Consider the following 20000-nt stretch of genomic DNA (forward strand, 5'->3'; position numbering starts at 1 on the left):
ACATTTTCAGTGGGTCACAGAGTGTGTGGTCAAAAAAAAAAAAAAAACAACAACAACAAAAGTAAACTTTTTAACTCATTTTGCTCATATCGGCCTTTTATTAAAAATTCAATTCGAGTGGATGAGTGAATGAAAACGTCACCAACAGCACAAAAGGGCTAATATCACCTTCAAATTAATTCCTAGCAAGAGTCCTTCAGTCATCACACTATTCATATTTCACAGGCAGTAAAATGAATCTTTAAATAATTCTAGCGTTTACAGCATCATCAGTGGCCAAAAACAAAATTGCAAATTTCAATAATAATAAAAGGTTTCACTGATGATCAACAGTAAAACTTACACATTTTTCCTCTGGTGGAAAACTACCAACAGTCAACAATGCATGATTATACGGTGTCATGGCTTTGCAATCAAAAAATGTCATTGTAATGGAAATCAATGGGGCAAAAAAAATGTGTTTTGAGTTTACTATTGAGCTTTTTTAAAAATTTCAAAGCATTTTCCCAAAATATGTGTCAAAATAAGATTTGGCACCAAAAATCACTCCGATTGCTGAAACGCAGAGAAAGATGTGGCCAAATTAAGACTCTAAATCTCACCAGAGTGGATGAAAACATCACCAACAGCACACAAGGGTTAAGATCACCTTCAAATTAGCAAGAGTCCTTTGTTTCTCAGCATTTAGAGCACCACTAGTGGCCAAAACAAAATAGCAAATTCTAATAATAATAATAATAAACACGTTTAACTGGTGATGAGCAGTAAAAATTACACATTTGACTTCTGGAAAACTACAATTAGACAAGAATGCATGATTATAAGGTGTCAATGCTTTGCAATCAAAAAATGTCATTATAATGGAAGTCAATGGGCCAAAAAAACAGCCACAAACATGTAGTAAATTTGTGTTTTTAAGTGTATTGTTGAGTTTTTGAAAAATTTCAATGCATTTCCCAAAATATGTCTTAAAATAAGATTTGGCACCAAAAATCACTCCAATTGCTGAAACGCAGAGAAATTTGTGGCCAAATTAAGACTCTGAATCACACCAGAGTGGATGAAAACGTCGCCAACAGCACAAAAGGGCTAATATCACCTTCAAACTAATTCCTAGCAAGAGTCCTTCATTCATCACACTAATCATATTTCACAGGCAGTAAAATGAATCTTTAAATAATTCTAGCGTTTACAGCATCACCAGTGGCCAAAAACAAAATTGCAAATTCCAATAATAATAATAATAAAAGTTTTCACTGATGATCAACAGTAAAACTTACACATTTTTCCTCTGGTGGAAAACTACCAACAGTCAACAATGCATGATTATACGGTGTCATGGCTTTGCAATCAAAAAATGTCAGTGTGATGGAAATCAATGGGGCAAAAAAATTGTGTTGTGAGTTTACTATTGAGCTTTTTAAAAAAATTCAAGGCATTTTCCCAAAATATGTGTCAAAATAAGATTTGGCACCAAAAATCACTCCGATTGCTGAAACGCAGAGAAAGATGTGGCCAAATTAGGACTCTAAATCACACCAGAGTGAAAGAAAACATCCTGAATAGCAGGTTTAAGATCGCCTTCGAACAAATCCCTAAAAGGCATCGAGTTTTTTAAACACCACTGCGCTCAACCACTAATGCTAATATTTAAAAAACAAGAACTTGTACACAGCATTACTCAATGAATCCTATTAAAATCATTAGCCCATCTTATAATAAGCCTCGTAGTACTACAAAGAGCATAGAGGACTATTAGCTCTTGGCTTTGATGTGGAGTGATCCGCAGGCTTTGAAGCCTGTTTTAGGAGAGACTCAAGCAGACTAATTGATGACTAATGACTCCGACTAACGGCCCTGCGTCAGGTCCCCTCAGAGCCAAAATACCCCAGGCGGGATCCAATCCAACATCCGAGAGCCTCCCGAGCAATCGATTTCAGATTTACGATGGGATTTTGCAGGGATAGATGTTAACGTCGCGTCTGATTGTGAATGCATTTTCCAACAGAGCAACAGAGCTAAAGGTGCTGTTACTCCAGTCCTGTGTGCAACAGGTTTTCCCGAAACCAACAGTAGAGAACAATGTTGAATGAATCTGTGAGGTATAAGTTTCAACATATTTAGGTAGAAAAAAAGGACTACAGAGAAAGGAATTGAAGGACTTCTAAAACAAGAGAAAGAAAAACGAATGAAGTACAAAGGAAGAGGAATCGCAATGGAGGAAAAAAAGGGACGGGATAGGTGTGGATAAAAGGGGGACTGGCTTAAAGGGGGAAAAAATACACCCACACTTTTACATCAGACTGACGCAAAAGCACAGACAGAGATCAGACACAAAAGGCCACTTCCCCCTCCCTCTTTCTATTTCGTTCTCTCTCATTTCAGACCCCCCCCTCCTTCAATCCCAAATAGCCTGGGCGATCTGCGGTATCTGCTGACGTGGACCCCCAGTGCCAGCCTTCCAGAGGAAACATCAACAAACACGTAGAGGACGGGAAAAACACACACGCACCGAGCCAAGAATAACTCTGTTCTGAGAATAAACAGCTGTTTCTGTTTTTATCTCGCTCAGACACAAACACAACCAGAACCAACACGTTTAAACCTAAACCATCACTCAGCAGCTATGAAATGCGTTTGGAAGCTGGACTGCCTTCGAAAGCCAGCAACTTTGAGATCTGCTCACAAGGGGTTTACTACAAACACAAACCTCTGAACCTACGGGGTTCTCTTCGGCTCTTTAGGATGTTGAGTAAATGCTCCAAAAGCTCTGAAATCCTCTGAAGATAGATAACTGAAATCCTAAGAGATGAACAGGAAAACTAGGTCACAACCCGACTTGGTCCTAATGGAGCTCTCGGTGTTGTCAGTTTTAGGGCGTATTCACACTATGCTATCCGAACCATGCCCAGGTCCGTTTCTCATGCTGTGTTCACACCAGACGTGGAACACGCGGATAAATCGCGCTATTCGTGGGTAAATTGCATTTGAGGTTACTCGCTTCATTCGCGCGTCAAATCCGCTTTAATCGCGTGTCAAATTCACTTCAAAACAGACGCGGATTCGCATGATGGGCAGGGCTTCTGTCTGCCCGGTGACTCTAGCTTCATAGCTAAATGGCTAACATGGATTTTATTAAGAAAATAACAGTGTTTATGTGCTTTATGGAGACTGAAAAACAGCGTCGCTACGTATAGGACTGTGTCTGAGTCCACTACATCCTTTCAGAGGTGCATCCAGCTCTGTGAGCTCATAAACTCCTCCAGAAACCTACCCTGGATAATGGAAGGATTCAGCGGTGCTTCTGACTGAGCCCAGACCAGTTTGATGACTTGTTGTCGGTGTCGCCTGGAGGATTTCCCCCGGGACGCCATCAACAGGTTCTACGTCACAATCATGCCCCCACAAGAGCAAGCTTCTGATTGGTTAACACAGCACGAATGTCCGCTGAAGTTCAGATTTTTGAATTCGAAAGATTCACGCGAAACGCGCAAAACGCTCAATCTGCGCCACGCCATTCACACGAATCCCGACATTCGCGCAATTCACGTCTTTCGCGCCGCGCCATTCGCGCACATCGTGCCGCAGGATGTCTATTCGCGCGTTTGCATTGACTTAACATGTAAATCACTCGCACTTGACACGCGTTTCGCGTCTGGTGTGAACGCAGCATCAGAGATGGTTCAGTTGGACGACCCTGGCCCGGTTGGAAGAGGTGTGCCAGAGTGTGTTTCACTTGTGCTTTGGCGCGGTACGCTTTTAGTGTGAGTGTAAATCACGCCTCAGCCCGAAACTGAAAGCGAGACGTGACTTTTAAGGGACTGTTTCATATGTGTTTATTAATCATTCTTACTGTTCAATGAACGCACACTGTCGTAGATTATTAAAGACGCAAACCCCTCACTGCACGCAGCTGCACCTTCAGCAAACCTCCTAATTCCTGCAGCACGAGGGCTTTATGATTGTTTATGAGCATCAAAAGTGGCTGATCTGTTCAGCGAAATATTTGACTGCGTCACTGCATCTTAATCGACTAAAATGATATAACGATATAAAGAAATGTCTAATGTGCTGAGCGAAGCGCTTCTTATTGAACATCGCATCATCGATGACGTAAACGTGCTCAGGCACGAATGTAATGCGAGTGCGGGTCGTTGGGGGAGACGGGAGGGGGGACAAGCGTGCTTTGGCCCGGGTCAAGGCAACTGTACATAATAGGAGTATGCCTTATAAGTGCTAATAAACAGTTAATATCTTATTAATATGCAAGTAATAAGCCGGTAGTAAATGGTGTGAATTGTTACTTAGGGTGCTTTCACATTAGCACTTTTGGTCCGCACCCAGGTTCGTTTGACGTCATAGTACGGTACGTTTAGCTAGTGTGAACGTGTCTTCTGAACTCGGGTGCGCACCCGTGAAGTGTACCCGAGTCCACCTGAAAGAGGTGGTCTGGGGTACGATTCATGCGAACTCTGGTACGGTTCACTTATGATGTGAATGCAATCGTCCCAAATCACGGAAGAGGACTGCCGACTGTACAACAAACGTTTTTATAACGTTCGTTCATGTTTATGTGTGTGTGTGTGTGTCACGTTTCGTACCTTGGTGACACGCGCAGGACAGAGCCAGGGCAAACACAGTGATACACAGTGATGTCTGCTTGTCTCGTCCAAAAACAGCTCCTGCAGACGCTGTGTGATGTTCTGAATGTTCATAATATTTTTGCGACAGATGGACGCGAGTCGCTTTCTGTATGTTCAAAACCAAAAGCTTCAGTAAAAGCAGAATGACCGCGATGTGCGGAAGTCTTTCCATTTCTGCGCTTGCTTTCGTGACCGTCACCTAGCAACTGCTGTAAAACAGCAGCTCGATGACGCAATCGTACCGGGGTTCAAAAGGAAAAAAGACAGTGTGAACACAAACCAACCGAAGAGGTGGCAGGGGGAGACAATCGAAATTGGGTACAGTCCAGGCAAATGAACCAAGTGTGAAAGCACCCTTAAACTAGTGTTGCTGGTTGTGGTTTTGTGGCCTTGTACATGGTGTAATGACGTGTTTTCCTCATCAACAGGAGATGTGACTAATCTCATTTTCAATTCTGCAATCTTGTATCCAGGAACATCTGAGCCTTTCATTTCAGCTACTCCAACCTAAAACCCTAGCATTACATCGACACACACAGTCTACAATGGCCCCGGAAATAATCGAATCAAAGACCATTCCAACAACCCCTCATCTAGTCTAAGTGCTAATTACAAAATGTTAACCCAGCTCGAAACTGGCACCCCTGATTACCTGTGGTCTGATTAGTTGCAAGACATTTTCCTCCTTTCTTTAGGAGTAATTGAGGCTCTATCCTCTTAACACTTTGTCACCGGTTAAGAGGGTCCTATAGTGCTCCATTAGCGGATTAGAGATTCGCTAGAGATGGCTGACAGCATTTAGCAAGAGGTAACAACACAGGTTGCGTGAACGGACTACCAAAAACATGGGACAGTACTAATTTAATAACCAACCCTTGTCTTGCGCAACATGGAGCAATGGAACAACAGCTTCTTCTTCATTCTTGAATGCTAAATATTTAATTTGCATCCTCCACAGCAGCAGAACAAGCATCCCGTCACACCCCGATACACTGAGTGACGTCCGTTCACATGCGCGGAGGGAGGAAACGACCAAGAACACAAGAAATTCAACTCGCCCAAGCTTCCACTATCTCCTCTCCTGATGATTCAGAGAACAACGCGGAAGAGAAAGAAAGTCCGGGGGAAGTCGCGCTCACTAGGATAACATGCTTTCTTCCTCATTCCTCTGCCAGCAGTCGGTGGGGTATGATGATTCCCCTTTTATAATTTCAAGGGCCCACATTGATTCAGCACTCCAAGAGTTCCTCAAGGACAACATGTCACGCAGTGGCGTACATGCATGTGGGATATAAGCGCACTGATTACGCTTGTTGAACCCAGCACCCATCTAATTGTTGAAGGATTATCATCATCGCATAAACAAAAAGCCCTTGGATCTATGGCCAAACCATCTCTCGCTCCATCTCTCTCTCTCTCTCTCTCCATGCGTCCCTAAAGGCTCGGCAAAGTGGGATGAGTCATCCATTCACTCATTCTGAAAGCACACTGGATGCAGTGAATGAAGCGTGCGGGAGAAACCGAAATAGTCCAAATACATAAATACATATCGAAACATGGCTTTCTCGACAGATATCCTGTCAAATTCAATCTAATGCTTTAAAGTAAACACGAAATCAAACTAACCATAATGGTTTTGTTAGCTCACAATGCCAGTTTTGTGGTGAACAGTTCATCATTAAGAAAAGAAAATGGATCGCCCTTGTAATCTTCAATTGAGATCTGAAAACACATTACCTGTTTGTTCTCAGGTTAATTCTCAGATTAGGGGCCCTATCATACACCCGGCGCAGTGTGGCGCAAGGCGCGGCGCAGTAGTCTTTTGGTAGTTTCAGCTTGGCGCAAGAGTTGTTTTGAGGCGTTGCGCTACGCTATTTAATTAGCAAATGCATTAGCGCTCATATGTGCGCCCATAGGCGTTCTGGTCTAAAAAGGAAGGAGTTCTGAGGCGGACCGCTGGCGTGTTGCTATTTTGAGAAACTATAATAGATTTTTCATTAGACCAAAACAAACCCGGTCTAAACTCCAGCGCAGAGTTGCACCTCGCACTGCTTAATACGCACAAGAGAGCAATAGGCAAATATCTTTACATAAGAAAAAATGTAAATATTAAGGATATATATAGCATATAATAAGAATAGATATAGGATATAAACATAAAGGATTAAAATATTACAAAACATATTATTTTCTAGCCTACAGAAATATGAAAAATCACTGCTTTTATGTCTTCTTCATCTCGGGAGGCTTTTTCAGTTCATTCATAACAATTTGCTTTTGTATAATGTTATTATTATTAGCAGTATTATTTATTATATCCATATTTATATTTGTTTTATTAAAAACAAGCTTAGATTTGTCCACCTGTCAGGTTTTAAACCATATGGGGCATGGCAGGTGTATTTGGAAATAACTCAGTATTTTGAGCACACTTGGTCATTATTGTTCATTTATTCGTTTGCTGGAAATTAGAACTGAATTTAGAAATAGTTTTGAAAAATATTTGCGCTTAACAAATGCAATTAATTATTTATAGGCTAATTGATGTCTGTGCGTAAAGGTTTCCCTATCCAAGAGCGAAAGTGAAAGTGATCCATTATCTCTCATTCTCACGCAGTAGATGCTCTGTTTAACAGTTTTCTGTTAAAAAACTGTTAACTGTTTGCTTGTGAAATGCTCATTTTTTCCACTTAGACTTACTTTGCGTCCTGTAAATAGCGAATGTGCTCTTGGCGCGACGCAGCTGGCTCTTAAAGGGAAAGGGAGATGAGACTCTGATTGGTTTATTCTCAAAACACACCTATAACTCATTAAGAAAATAAACTCAACCCTTTTAGCCCATGCGCCACGGCGCAAAGCAGATTTTCCCGTCCGTAAATTAGCAAAAATGCGTTCTGACACGCCCTGAAAGCGTTTGCGCCCTGCGTTTTGCGCTCTGCGCATGGACCGTCAAAATAGGGCCCTAGGTCTGACTGAGGTATGGGGCGTGGCGAACATACCTAACCACGCCCCTCTAGCTGTAAGTTTTGACAACAAGGAGAAATGGTGAGGAGGTGGTGTCTGTTAGGTTGTAGTAACTCTCCCCAAACACTTTTCCAGAAGTTTCTGAATGAAACATTTAGGCCCCGTTTACACTAGGGCGTTTTAGAATAAAAACGATTCACGTCCACTCTAGCGTTTCACCCAGCGTTTCTGAACAGCTCTCCATCTACATTAAAACGGTGAAAACGCACACCACGTGATCAAACACACACACACACACACTGTGCTTTGAGCACATATCCATATGAGAGCTGTGCACGTCGGACTGTTCATCAAGGATGTCTCATTGGATCCAATCTCGCTATATTTGTTAAACGCGATATATAGTTTATCTTGTTGTCTATATCTAACAACATATTCCCCGACTTTGGTCTTTTGAGTCTATTACTTCTTCTCAGGTAGCATGTTTTGACTGAGCGCAATTATAAGTTAGGTTAATATCTTAATTGATGTAACCGCGGACCCCGATTCTGCAAAATTGACTGATTGCTTGCCTATATTTTCTCTATTGTATAAACTTATTGTACGTTATACTTTTAAAATGGCCATTATTGCTTATTAAAACTGATATTCAGTGATAAAGAGCCTATGTTTCGTATTTTAAATGAAAATGAAAAGAGGCAGTAATGTTTTAGGCTCTGTTTTGTTATAAATATGCATGAAGATGACGCTCATATTATGCAGCTACACAACGCCTCAAGATTTTTGATGTCTGTTAAGTTGCTAATATCAAAATGAAAATTCCTCACATCATGCTTTCATTTTATTGTTAGGACAGTGAAACAGCATAGCCAGGGTGATGTGAATGAGTTTATAAAGTACACTCGGGAGTCTGTTTTCCATATCAAACTAGCGAAGTACGAACTTACAACAACAAATCCGAACAGTCCGAACAGACAACAACAAACTCTGCACTGGTCTATAGGACGGTTCAAAATTATCAATTAAAATAAGCTGCTACTTTAAATATTAGCCATAATATCCACAATATAACAGAACTGCACATAAATCTTTCTGAGTCCAATTTCACTTAAAAGCATGTGAGGCACTATATTGGAGATTTCGCTATAAACAAACACACTGTTTGTCTGTTATATTTTAAGCTGTTTTATTATGGTGCTCTCTCGGGTACTTGACTCTGATCGGTCAGCGGCAGTATCCTCCGTGGTCATTTTTTTTCTTCTATAATGGACATTTCAGTCTAATTGGCTGCTATTCCAGGGTACTCATTTTCTGCTGTGCTAGATTTATGTACGGTATCACCCAAAGGTCCCATCAGTTTCATGCAAGTCAAATCAATTAAAATCCAGCTAAATTATATAGCCATGGTTCAGAATTCTTGAAATATGCACAGAGGAAATTCTGCGAAAAAAACAACAACAACAACTATTGGCAGGTTTTTTTGAATGAAACATTTACTATATTATTAGCTTTAATCAACAGCCTGATCCAACAGATATTGGTGCATGTGTGAATGTAGTCTGAATGTAGTCCTGCTGTTCTGATGATGAAAGTGTGAGAGCGCTCTTGGATGGGAGGTCAAGTGACACAGGTTATTGATAGATATTGGTGACTGCAGACAAACTAGTGACAAAACTAGTGTTAATGTTAGTTAGTTCATAAAATAATAGTTAATTAGTGTTATGTCGTACTTTCAGGTGTTACTTTCGGAAACACTTTATTTCAGGTCAAAATTTATGTTATACATATATCATTAACTATGCATATGTTATACAGATACTAATAACTATTTCGGCTCAAACTACTAATTAGCTGCTTATTATTAGTTAATAAGGTAGTAATTTGGTTTAGGTTTTGGGTAGGATTAGGGATGTTAAATAGATCATACTTTATAGCTATTAATATACAGTTAATATGTTAATAACTATAATTATTATTAATAACTTAATAATCAAGTAGTAAATGGTGTGAATTGTGACAAACTAAAGTGTTACCCAACTTTCCATTTCATCAAACAATAACCTTTCCCAGAGATGGGTTGCTGCTGGAAAGGCTTCCGTTGCGTAAAAACGTGCTGGATAAGTTGGCGGTTCATTGCGCTGTGGCGCCCCCGGATTAATAAAGGGACTAAGCCGAAAAGAAAATGAATGGATGAATAAACAAAAACCTTCTGCTACACAATCTGTCCTATTTATGATAATGATCAACATGATAAACGCTGCATATGTAATTTCACAGCAGCCTTTACTCCCATATACCAACAATCCTGACCACTATTGTGTACGTGTGCACATTCCTAATGCATCCCATTCTCTGTGTGAAGAGTGTGTGCAAATTGACGTACACTTTGACGTCGAGCTGTAGGTAAATTAGCATTTTGTTTAGTCTCAAAATAATGTAAAACAAAGGCGAAAATGTTCTTTGATGTTCATCTATAGGCAAACAATTGTTTTGTATAGTCTTATATTAATCTAAAATAAGGATAAAATGTTCTTTGATGTTTACGCATGGGCAAATAATTGTTTTGTATAGTCTCAAACCAGTGTAGAATAAGGCAAAATGTTCTTTGATGTTCACCTATAGGCAAACAATAGTTTTGTTTAGTCTTAAATTAATCTAAAATAAGGCTAAAATGTTCTTTGATGTTCATCTATAGGCAAACAATAGTTTTGTTTAGTCTTAAACTAGTCTAAAATAAGTCTAAAATGTTCTTTGATGTTTACGTATAGGCAAACAATAGTTTTGTTTAGTCTTAAATTAGTGTAAAATAAGGCAAAAATGTTTTTGCTGTTTACGTGTAGGCAAACAATTGTTTTGTATAGTCTCAAACTAGTCTGAAACGAAGACTAAAATGTTCTTTGATGTTAACGTATAGGCAAACAATTATTTTGTATAGTCTCAAACTAGTCTAAAATAAAGCATAAATGCTCTTTGATGTTCACCTATAGGCAAACAATTGCTTTGTATAGTTTCATTTTAATGTGAAACAAAGGCTAAACTGTTCTTTGATGTTTACCGAAAGACAGGGGCACACAAAATCAGCGTACATTTTTTTTGTTATTTCTGTGCGGAATCTTGTAAAAAAAAAATATATATATATATATATATATATATATATATATATATATATATATATATATATATATATATATATATATATATATATATATATATATATATATATATAAAAAATTATAAAAAAAAAAAATCTGCGAATTTATCCTAAATGATTTTGGAAGTTTAATAACTAAAATGTAAAACAGTACATAAGTTTAAAAAATATATATATATTGTAAAAATGTAAATCAATTAGATCCACCCGTTTGGTAGACAAAGCAAGTCTCTCGTATAGTATATCTACTAAAAGACAGAAAATATTACTTTACAAACTGCATTGTAAATAAATTATATAAACATTTGCATATAAGTCCAACTAAATACATATATATTTACACAGATTTAGTAAATAAGTAAATAAAACTCAACGGGCTAAAACATCTGGGGATACTTGTAGGGTTTACCTACAAGAAAACAATAGTCTTGTTTAGTCTCAAACTCGCGCGAAACAAAGACTAGAATGTTCTTTGATGTTGACCTATGAGCAAACAAATGTCTTGTTTAGTCTCAAATGGATGATTTAGCCTTTTTATGTATAATGGGAGACAGAAGAGCTCTACACACAGTTCACTGCAGCTGGAATAAAGCTGTACTGTGCATTCAAACGTGGTGACATTAGTAAGGGCTCGTCTGGATGAATGGATGGATCGGGCCACAGCACTGAGAGCCCACCGCTGGCTTCAGACGCAGTGTGAGCTGTTCGGTGAATAACTCCTCATAAATACACCCACACTAATGTCCACTCGCAGGGAATGATCCCACCCACACACAAATAAATGCACTGTAATGCCTCCTAAAAAACACAACACAGTGGAGGTCTGTGCCATCGCACACATCAGACAGCAGACACAACCATAAACACAACTGCTCTGCCAGAGTGTGTTTGAATGTACCAGTGTAATCTGTTTATCTCGTAAAAAAATATAGTCTCAAGGAGCTTTTACATTGAAGGAACCTTTTCACAGTTCCTGGAACTATTGACAGAAGTACTTGCCTTTTAGCATGTTTGCATCAGGGAAAATGGGAATGATTTGATCTCTAAATGCCTTTTGTGGAAACTAAAAGGCTTTTAGACTGGTGGAACTTTTTAAATAGTTCCTAGAACTATTGGCAGAAGTACTTGTTTTTAGCATGTCTGCAAAGCAGGAACTGGAAATGATTTGAGTTCTACAAATGCCTTTTGTGTAAACTAAAAGACTTTTGGACTGGTGGAACTTTTTCATAGTTATTAGAACTATTTGCAGAAGTAATTGCCTTTTAGCTTGTTTGCACCATAGTAATAGGGAACTATTTGAGTTCTACAAATGCCTTTTGTGTAAACTAAAAGGCTTTTGGATTGGAGGACCCTTTTTATAGTTCCTAGAACTATTTGCAGAAGTACTTGCTTTTAGCATGTTTTCACCACAGGAACTGGAAATGATTTGAGGGCTTTTGCACTGGAGGAATTTTTTCACAGTTCCTAGAACTACAGGCAGAAGTAATTGCTTTTTAGCATGTTTTCACCACAGGAACTGGGAATGAATTGAGCTACAAATGCCTTTTGTGGAATCTAAAAAGGCGTATGCACTGCAGGATCTTTTTCACAGTTCCTAGAACTATTGGCAAAAGTACTTGTTTTTAGCATGTCTGCACAGCAGGAACTAAAAATGATTTGAGCCCTACAAATAACTTTTCTGGAAACCTAGACTTTTGCACTAGAGGAACTTTTTCACAGTTCCTAGACCTATTGGCAGAAGCATTTGCTTTTTAGCATGTTTTCACAACAGAAACAGGGAACGATTTGAGTTCACCAAATGCCTTTTGTGTAAACTAAAAGGCTTTAGGATTGGATGACCTTTTTCATAGTTCCTAGAACTATTGGCAGAAGTACTTGTTTTTAGCATGTCTGCACAGCAGGAACTGGAAATGATTTGAGCTTTACGAATGACTTTTGTGGAAACTAAAAAGGCTTTTGCACTGAAGGAACTTTTTTCCACAGTTCCTAGAACTATTGGCAGAAGTATTTGCTTTTTAGCATGTTTTCACAACAGAAACTAGCAATGATTTGAGTTCTACAAATGGCTTCTGTGTAAACTAAAAGGCTTTTGGACTGGAGGAACCTTTTTATAGTTCCTAGAACTATTTGCAGAAGTACTTACTTTTTAGCATGTTTACACAACAAGAACCGGGAATGATTTGAGCTCTACAAATGCCTTTTGTGGAAATGAAAGAGGCTTTTGCAGCAGTTGAACTTTTTCCACAGTTCCTAGAACTACTGGGAGAGTGCTCACTTTTTATGTTTGCACCAAAGGAAATGGGACTGATTTCAACTATAGGAACTCTTTTTGTAAAAACTAAAAAAAGGCTTTTAAATCTTTTGTGTTCGTGATATTGAACAGATATTGGGAATGATTTCAGTTTTAGGAATGCTATTTTTAGAGAACTAAAGGGGCATTCTCACCAGACGAAAATCTTCACAGTTACTGAAAAACTATTGGCATAGAAGTTCCAACTTCACCTGTATTCACCGCAAGAAATCGAAATGATTTTGGTTCTAGGATTACCATAGGGGGGACAACTAAATCATGTCTTCCTTCAAGCAGGATCTACTTTAATTTAGGAGAGCTAATGTTAACAGAATTTACATGACTGCAGCATTGTCTTTTTTTCTTAGCCTCAAATATATGTAGCACAACATGTTGTCGAAATTGATCCTCCATTTGCTTTTACAAATGCGTAACTTCTTTGTCTACACATCATCACCATTTACACAAAACATGTAACAAACAGTTACAGCAATTGTGTAAATTACAGCGCTGTCACCGTGTTCATACATTATACAGCAGGGGTCACCAACCCTGGTCCTGGAGGGCCGGTGTCCCTGCAGGGTTTAGCTCCATCTTGCCTCAACACACCTGCCTGCATGTTTCAAGTACACCTAATAAGACCTTGATTAGCTTGTTCAGGTGTGTTTGGTTAGGGTTGGAGCTAAAATCTGCATGATACCGGCCCTCCAGGAACAAGTTTGGTGACCCCTGTTATACAGCATTCTGGAGTTTCCTATGATGGCGTAAAAACATCCAGGAAAATTGTTAGTGGGGATTTTTTGTTTTGTTTTCAGGAAACAGGGTGGCTATAAATAACCTCTTTACCGGCATTACAAGTAATTCCAAAAATAACGAGGATGTACTACGGATGAAAAATAAACTCAGCAATGGCATGGTTGAAATGATGAGATAATAAATCTGGACTAATTTTTCTCTTACTTCTATTGCTGTTGTTATTATCATTTGCACAAACAAAATGCTTGAATTGATAATGACATGATCTCTTTTAAACATTAATATTAACATGACTTAATCAAGTCTTTTTCTGTTACAATATCAAGAGTTACAAGATGTAAGAGCAACAAATAATAACTTCTAGTCGATCATTTGGAAAAGTGGCAGATTTCTTTGATGAATCATCTGTTGAGCTGCATCCCAATCATCACAAATACTGCAGAAGACCTACTGGAACCAGCATGGACCCAAGATTCTCGCTGAAATCAGTCAAGGTTGGTAAAGGAAAAATCATGGTTTGGGGTTACATTCAGTATAGGAGCGTGAGAGACATCTGCAGAGTGGATGATCAACATCAACAGCCTGAGGTATCAAGACATTTGTGCTGCACATTACATTACAAACCACAGGAGAGGGACAATTCTCCAGCAGGATAGCGCTCCTTCTCATACTACAGCCTCCAAATCAAAGCTCCTGAAGGGAAAGAAGGTCAAGTTGCTCCAGGATTGGCCAGCCCAGTCACCAGACATGAACATTATTGAGCATGTCTAGGGTAAGATGAAGGAGGCGGCATTGAAGATGAATCCAAAGAGTCTTGATGAACTCTGGGAGTCCTGCAGGAACGCTTTCTTTGCCATTCCAGATGACGTTATTAATCAGTGATTTGAGTCACTGCAGAGATCAGAGCAAAGTCAGACCTTACTGTCCTAATTAAATAATTAAAATCAAGGCATGATCATATTTTCTTTAGGTAAAATAAGGCCTTTGCCTTTCATATAAGCCACTTCTGATACCAAGTGATCAACTAGAACTCAAGTTATTATTTGTTGTTCCTAAAACCCGGATAGGCGACAAGACTTTTGTCAGGTATAGAGTACAACTTATGGCATAATTATGATATTTTATCTCATGTATAGTGTAAAATGTATCAATTTTTGCAAGCTTTAACAAAATAATGACTTGGTAGGTTATTACTTTGGTCCCACTTTATATTAAGTGTCCTTAACTACTATTTACTTACATCAAACAAAATAAATACAATGTACTTACTGTGTTGATAATGTATTTGAGAACACTTGTGGTGCTTTTGAGTTGGGATAGAGGTTGGGTTATGGACAGGTTTGGTGGTGTGGGTAGGTTTAAGGGTGGGTTAAGGTGTAAGGGATGGTCAACAGTGTATTTACAAATGTAATTACAAAAGTTAACTACAGATGTATTTACATGTATTTAATCAAGCATAAGTGCACAGTAAATACATGTTCTTACACAATAAGTACATTATAACAAACTATTAAATCCTATGTAAGTACATATAAGTTAAGGCCACTTAATATAAAGTGGGACCATAACTTTAAATTATTTTATAATTATGATTCACAGTAGTATGATTAGACTAATGAGATCTCAAAATTTGGAGCACAAGGTTTTAGAAAGAGACCATCTGGCTTATAAAGAAGTCTCTAGATCCTTGATAAAAATGTAAATAACTGATACATTCAATGTATAAAAAAAAAAACTCTTGACACTATTTCCTGCAACTAAATGCGGAATGTTCTATGACGTCAACTCTTGCTCGGTCAAAACATCGCAAGTAAATAAAACGATAAACTGCACACTAAAGTCAAATGACGCACAAGCATACGGTGAGTCAACAGTAAAGTGTGTGATGTCACCTGGAGGATGTGAACAGGTCGTGACTGTCAGCATCCTGATATCTCAATGAAAGAATGGAAACACACCAAGTGCCAGATGTGGCCCCTCATAATCGGCGTGAATAGGAAGCACTTATGAGGAGAGATAAGGTCAAGGGAACAAGTAAGTCAACAATGCAATATTAAGGAGTGTCTGTGGAGACCAAGATGTTGCCAGATAATCGACCCTTCGCAGACTGTTTGATTGACAAGTGATGCGGCCAATCATAACTTGATATTCTCTGCCCCCTTCCGTCAGGCGAACAGTACAGACAAGCTCATTCTAATTCACACCAAATACATTTCTCTGCTTCTAAAAAAAAGAGACATATCATTTAAGAATGGTATTAAAAAGCACAAAAGTATGCCGACACAGCCACAGAGCACCTGTAAACAAAAACTTGCAACTTTTGTCCCACATCTGAATTTCTCCGATTGGTCCACTGCTTTGGAACTGACAGCAATGAGCACCAAAGTGTATAAAAGTTCAAGTTCTTTTAACTCGACATCACATCTAAAAAAATGAAATGCTTCAAAAGGAAGTGACGATTTTGTTCGCTTTGACTCGTTGGATGGAAACGCTGCTTCATTCGCACAACTTTTATGCGATAATCCAGTTTTGCGCGTAAAGTTTATTTGCATTTTTGGATGGAAACACAGCTAATGATTAACGTAAAATATGGTGTTTTGATGATATAAATGATCACACAACATAAGCGAACCTTATTCAGGAACAGCTCATGAGTTTTTTTTTAAAGCCACTGAAAGTAAACAGAAAGTTGCAACTATTGTCCCACATCTGAATTTCTCCGATTGGTCCACTGCTTTGGAACTGACAGCAATGAGCACCACTGTGAGTAAAAGTTCAAGTTCTTTTAACTCGACACCACATCTAAAAAAAATTAAATGCTTCAAAAGATGCGAGACATGAGCATAATGGTCAAACATGTCTGTCAAGCATGTTTACATTGAAAAACAACAGAAAAGTAACGCATTGGAAAGAAAAACGTGCCTAACAAGGCATAGTAGAGAAGCATCAATAGCTATGTTTCCTTCCACCTATTTTTATAAAACCAGTTGATGGAAACGCCATGATACGCATAAATTTTGAAAATGCGCATAAAAAACGTATGCGCCTAACTGGGTAGGATAAACTTTTTATTCGATAAGAAAAGATGCGCATAAACTGCGATGGAAACACTTTTACCGCACAAACTCCAGCATGCACATTAAAAAAGGTCATGTGATTTTGTTGAAAGAGATCATGTGATGCTTAAAATGTGTGTGAATGGACAAAACGTCAGGCTGAGCACATTATAAAACATCTGAAATGTAGTTTTGGTCATCATAAAACGCCTTACCATTTCAGTATTAATGTTATTATATTATTAATGACCTCCAGAATCAAGAGCGCCTGTGCTCCGCGTCTGACACCTTCAAACGCCACTGCGCGCTCACTGCTTTCAGGATTGTCTTCTGAGGCGCATTCATTTAGGAAAGATTGATGCAGCTTCTCCTACTGCAGCAAATGCAGTTTTTACTGTTGATATTTGCCGCCAGTTAATCAGGAAGTGACGATTTTGTTCGCTTTGACTCGTTGGATGGAAACGCTGCTTCACTCGCACAACTTTTATGCGATAATCCAGTTTTGCGCGTAAAGTTTATTTGCATTTTTGGATGGAAACACAGCTAATGATTAACATAAAATATGGTGTTTTGATGATATAAATGATCACACAGCATAAGCAAACCTTATTCAGGAACAGCTCATGAGTTTTTTTTTTTAAAGCCACTGAAAGTAAACAGAAAGTTGCAACTATTGTCCCACATCTGAATTTCTCCGATTGGTCCACTGCTTTGGAACTGACAGCAATGAGCACCACTGTGTATAAAAGTTCAAGTTCTTTTAACTCGACACCACATCTAAAAAAAAATGAAATGCTTCAAAAGATGCGAGACATGAGCATAATGGTCAAACATGTCTGTCAAGCATGTTTACATTGAAAAACAACAGAAAAGTAACGCATTGGAAAGAAAAACGCGCCTGACAAGGCATAGTAGAGAAGCATCAATGATTCATATAAAAAATGGTGTTTTGATAATATAAATGATCACACAACATAAGCAAACCTTATTCAGGAACAGCTCATGAGGTTTTTTTTAAAGCCACTGAAAGTAAACAGAAAGTTGCAACTATTGTCCCACATCTGAATTTTTCTGATTGGTCCACTGCTTTGGAACTCACAGCAATGAACACCACTGTGAGTAAAAGTTGACGTGTTTTAAATTGAAAAGCACCCTATTCTCTAACACATCATTTATGCTGAGCAATGTATAAGGCTACATATCACTTGCAAGCTAAACAATCAAATCCTACTAATCAATTTAAAGGTCCTGTGAAGTGCTTTAAAATGCATTTTTATTCAATGTTTGATGTAATCTAAATAATAAACAAGAAATCCGTCACTGTTTTGGAGCACACTAGCTTTTTCATTTATTCATTTTCTTGTCGGCTTAGTCCCTTTATTAATCCTAGGTCGCCACAGCGGTATAACCGCCAACTTATCCAGCAAATTTTAGGCAGCGTACGCCCTTCCAGCCGCAACCCATCTCTGGGAAACATCCACACACACATTCACACACACACTCATACACTACGGACAATTTAGCTTACCCAATTCACCTGTACCACATGTCTTTGGTCTGTGGGGGAAACCGGAGCACCCGGAGGAAACCCACGCGAAGGCAGGGAGAACATGCAAACTCCACACAGAAACACCAACTGAGCCGAGGTTCGAACCAGCGACCTTCTTGCTGTGAGACGGCAGCACTACCTACTGCGCCACTGCCTCGCCCACACTCGCTTATAGATATCCTAAAAACTATTATTACTGATACTAACATCTAAAAATGTATGTCATAAGACCTTTAAAGCAATTCTGGAGTGTTTCGACAATATAAAGGATCACACACTTCATTCAGAAACACCTCATGAGTATATTTTAAGCGTTAATAGGGATAATTTACCAAAAGTAAAAACGTATTAAAGCTCAAGAGGCTCAAAACCTTTTTATTTTGTTTAGGTTGAACTCAAAAGACATTTAAAAATATTGGATGCAGTTAGCATTGGTGTTTATAATAGGACTAAATAAATACAAACACTAAACAAATACAGTAATACAATACCAATACTAAACAACTACTATGGAAGTCAATGACCATGTTTACTATTCAAGATATGTTGTTTGGAGTAAGAAGAAAACCCAAACAGATTAAGAATGAGTTAAATGGGAGTAAACAATGGCAGAATTGTAATATTTGGGTGAACTATAGCTTTAAAGGGCACATAGTTTACCCCTTATTTATGATTTAATATTAATATTATGGTTGTTCTGAATGCGCCAGTTTAGGTTGAGTTCAACACACAGTTCAGATGTTTTTATTATAATGTGTTAAGTATCATGTTGGGTCGTGTACACAGCTCGCTGTTTTAGGGGCGTGTTGCTTCACATGAAAATAAGTTTCGTCTTCCCGCCCAATGAAACAAGGGGGCGGAGCCAAGAGCTACCCGCTCTGTGTTTGCAACAGACAGGCAGACAGAGAGAAGCTAAGCTACATGAGAGGATCAGCATGTACATGTACGACTCAGACACAGACCAAGAGAGAGTAGAAAATCATTTATGTCTTTGTACAGTTTTACAGCCAACTGTGTGGTAGTTTCAAGTGCCGAGCTTGTACACCGATACTAATAACCACACACACTGAATTAACTTTGACTGAGGCACCGAATGCGCCGCTCGAAGTTGCGACACGGCACACCAGACACTCTCAGTGGCGTGGCAGAAACATGAAGTGTCTCGAATCGTCGCACCACGCAGCGCCATGCATTCCAGAACTTCAAACACAGGCCTCCACCAGGGCAAACACAACGGCGCCCCAAGCGCTACTGCGTCCACCCCGACAGAAACCCACGCTCAAAACTCAGTAATGCGCCGCGCCACGCAAAGAGGCGCTTCTGGTGTGCGACCTGCAGGCAAGTTTGTTATTTTATTTTCAATGGAGAGACGCACACGAGGCAACGCGCTTGCACTTTTCCAGCTGCACCTAAGATCACAGGGAGCTTCTGCGATGCGACCGGCTGAAGTTTAAAGTAGACGCAATGAAAAGTACACATGTTTGCAAACCAATCAAAAGGTACAAACAATAATTCCGATTAAATCGATAATGTGAAGAATATTGATCTTGTGTCGAGCCCAATGAGCCTTGCATTTATAAATAGAGCAAGG

At 39.0% G+C, this 20000-nt stretch overlaps 1 protein-coding gene and 2 long non-coding RNA genes across 10 annotated transcripts in view; 1 reads left to right on the forward strand and 2 right to left on the reverse strand.

Moving 5' to 3' along the window:
- Positions 1-20000, forward strand: part of LOC147833556 (uncharacterized) — a 486957-nt gene that overhangs the window by 249766 nt on the left and 217191 nt on the right. The gene's annotated exons all lie outside the window — the stretch shown is intronic.
- The window catches only part of fndc3a (fibronectin type III domain containing 3A), a 143263-nt gene that overhangs the window by 63424 nt on the left and 59839 nt on the right, over positions 1-20000 (reverse strand). The gene's annotated exons all lie outside the window — the stretch shown is intronic.
- Positions 13415-20000, reverse strand: part of LOC147833557 (uncharacterized) — an 8477-nt gene continuing 1891 nt past the window's right edge. Inside the window, exons 1-3 of the long non-coding RNA XR_015508993.1 lie at positions 18701-20000; positions 16512-18195; positions 13415-16135 (exon numbers count right to left, since the gene is read on the reverse strand). The exon at positions 18701-20000 is cut by the window's right edge and continues 1891 nt beyond it. This is a non-coding gene — a long non-coding RNA (uncharacterized LOC147833557). The remainder of the gene's footprint in view (positions 16136-16511; positions 18196-18700) is intronic.

This window comes from Danio rerio, chromosome 15, assembly GCF_052040795.2.
Source record: "Danio rerio strain M-AB ecotype USA chromosome 15, GRCz13ab, whole genome shotgun sequence".
Taxonomy (NCBI): Eukaryota; Metazoa; Chordata; class Actinopteri; order Cypriniformes; family Danionidae; genus Danio; species Danio rerio.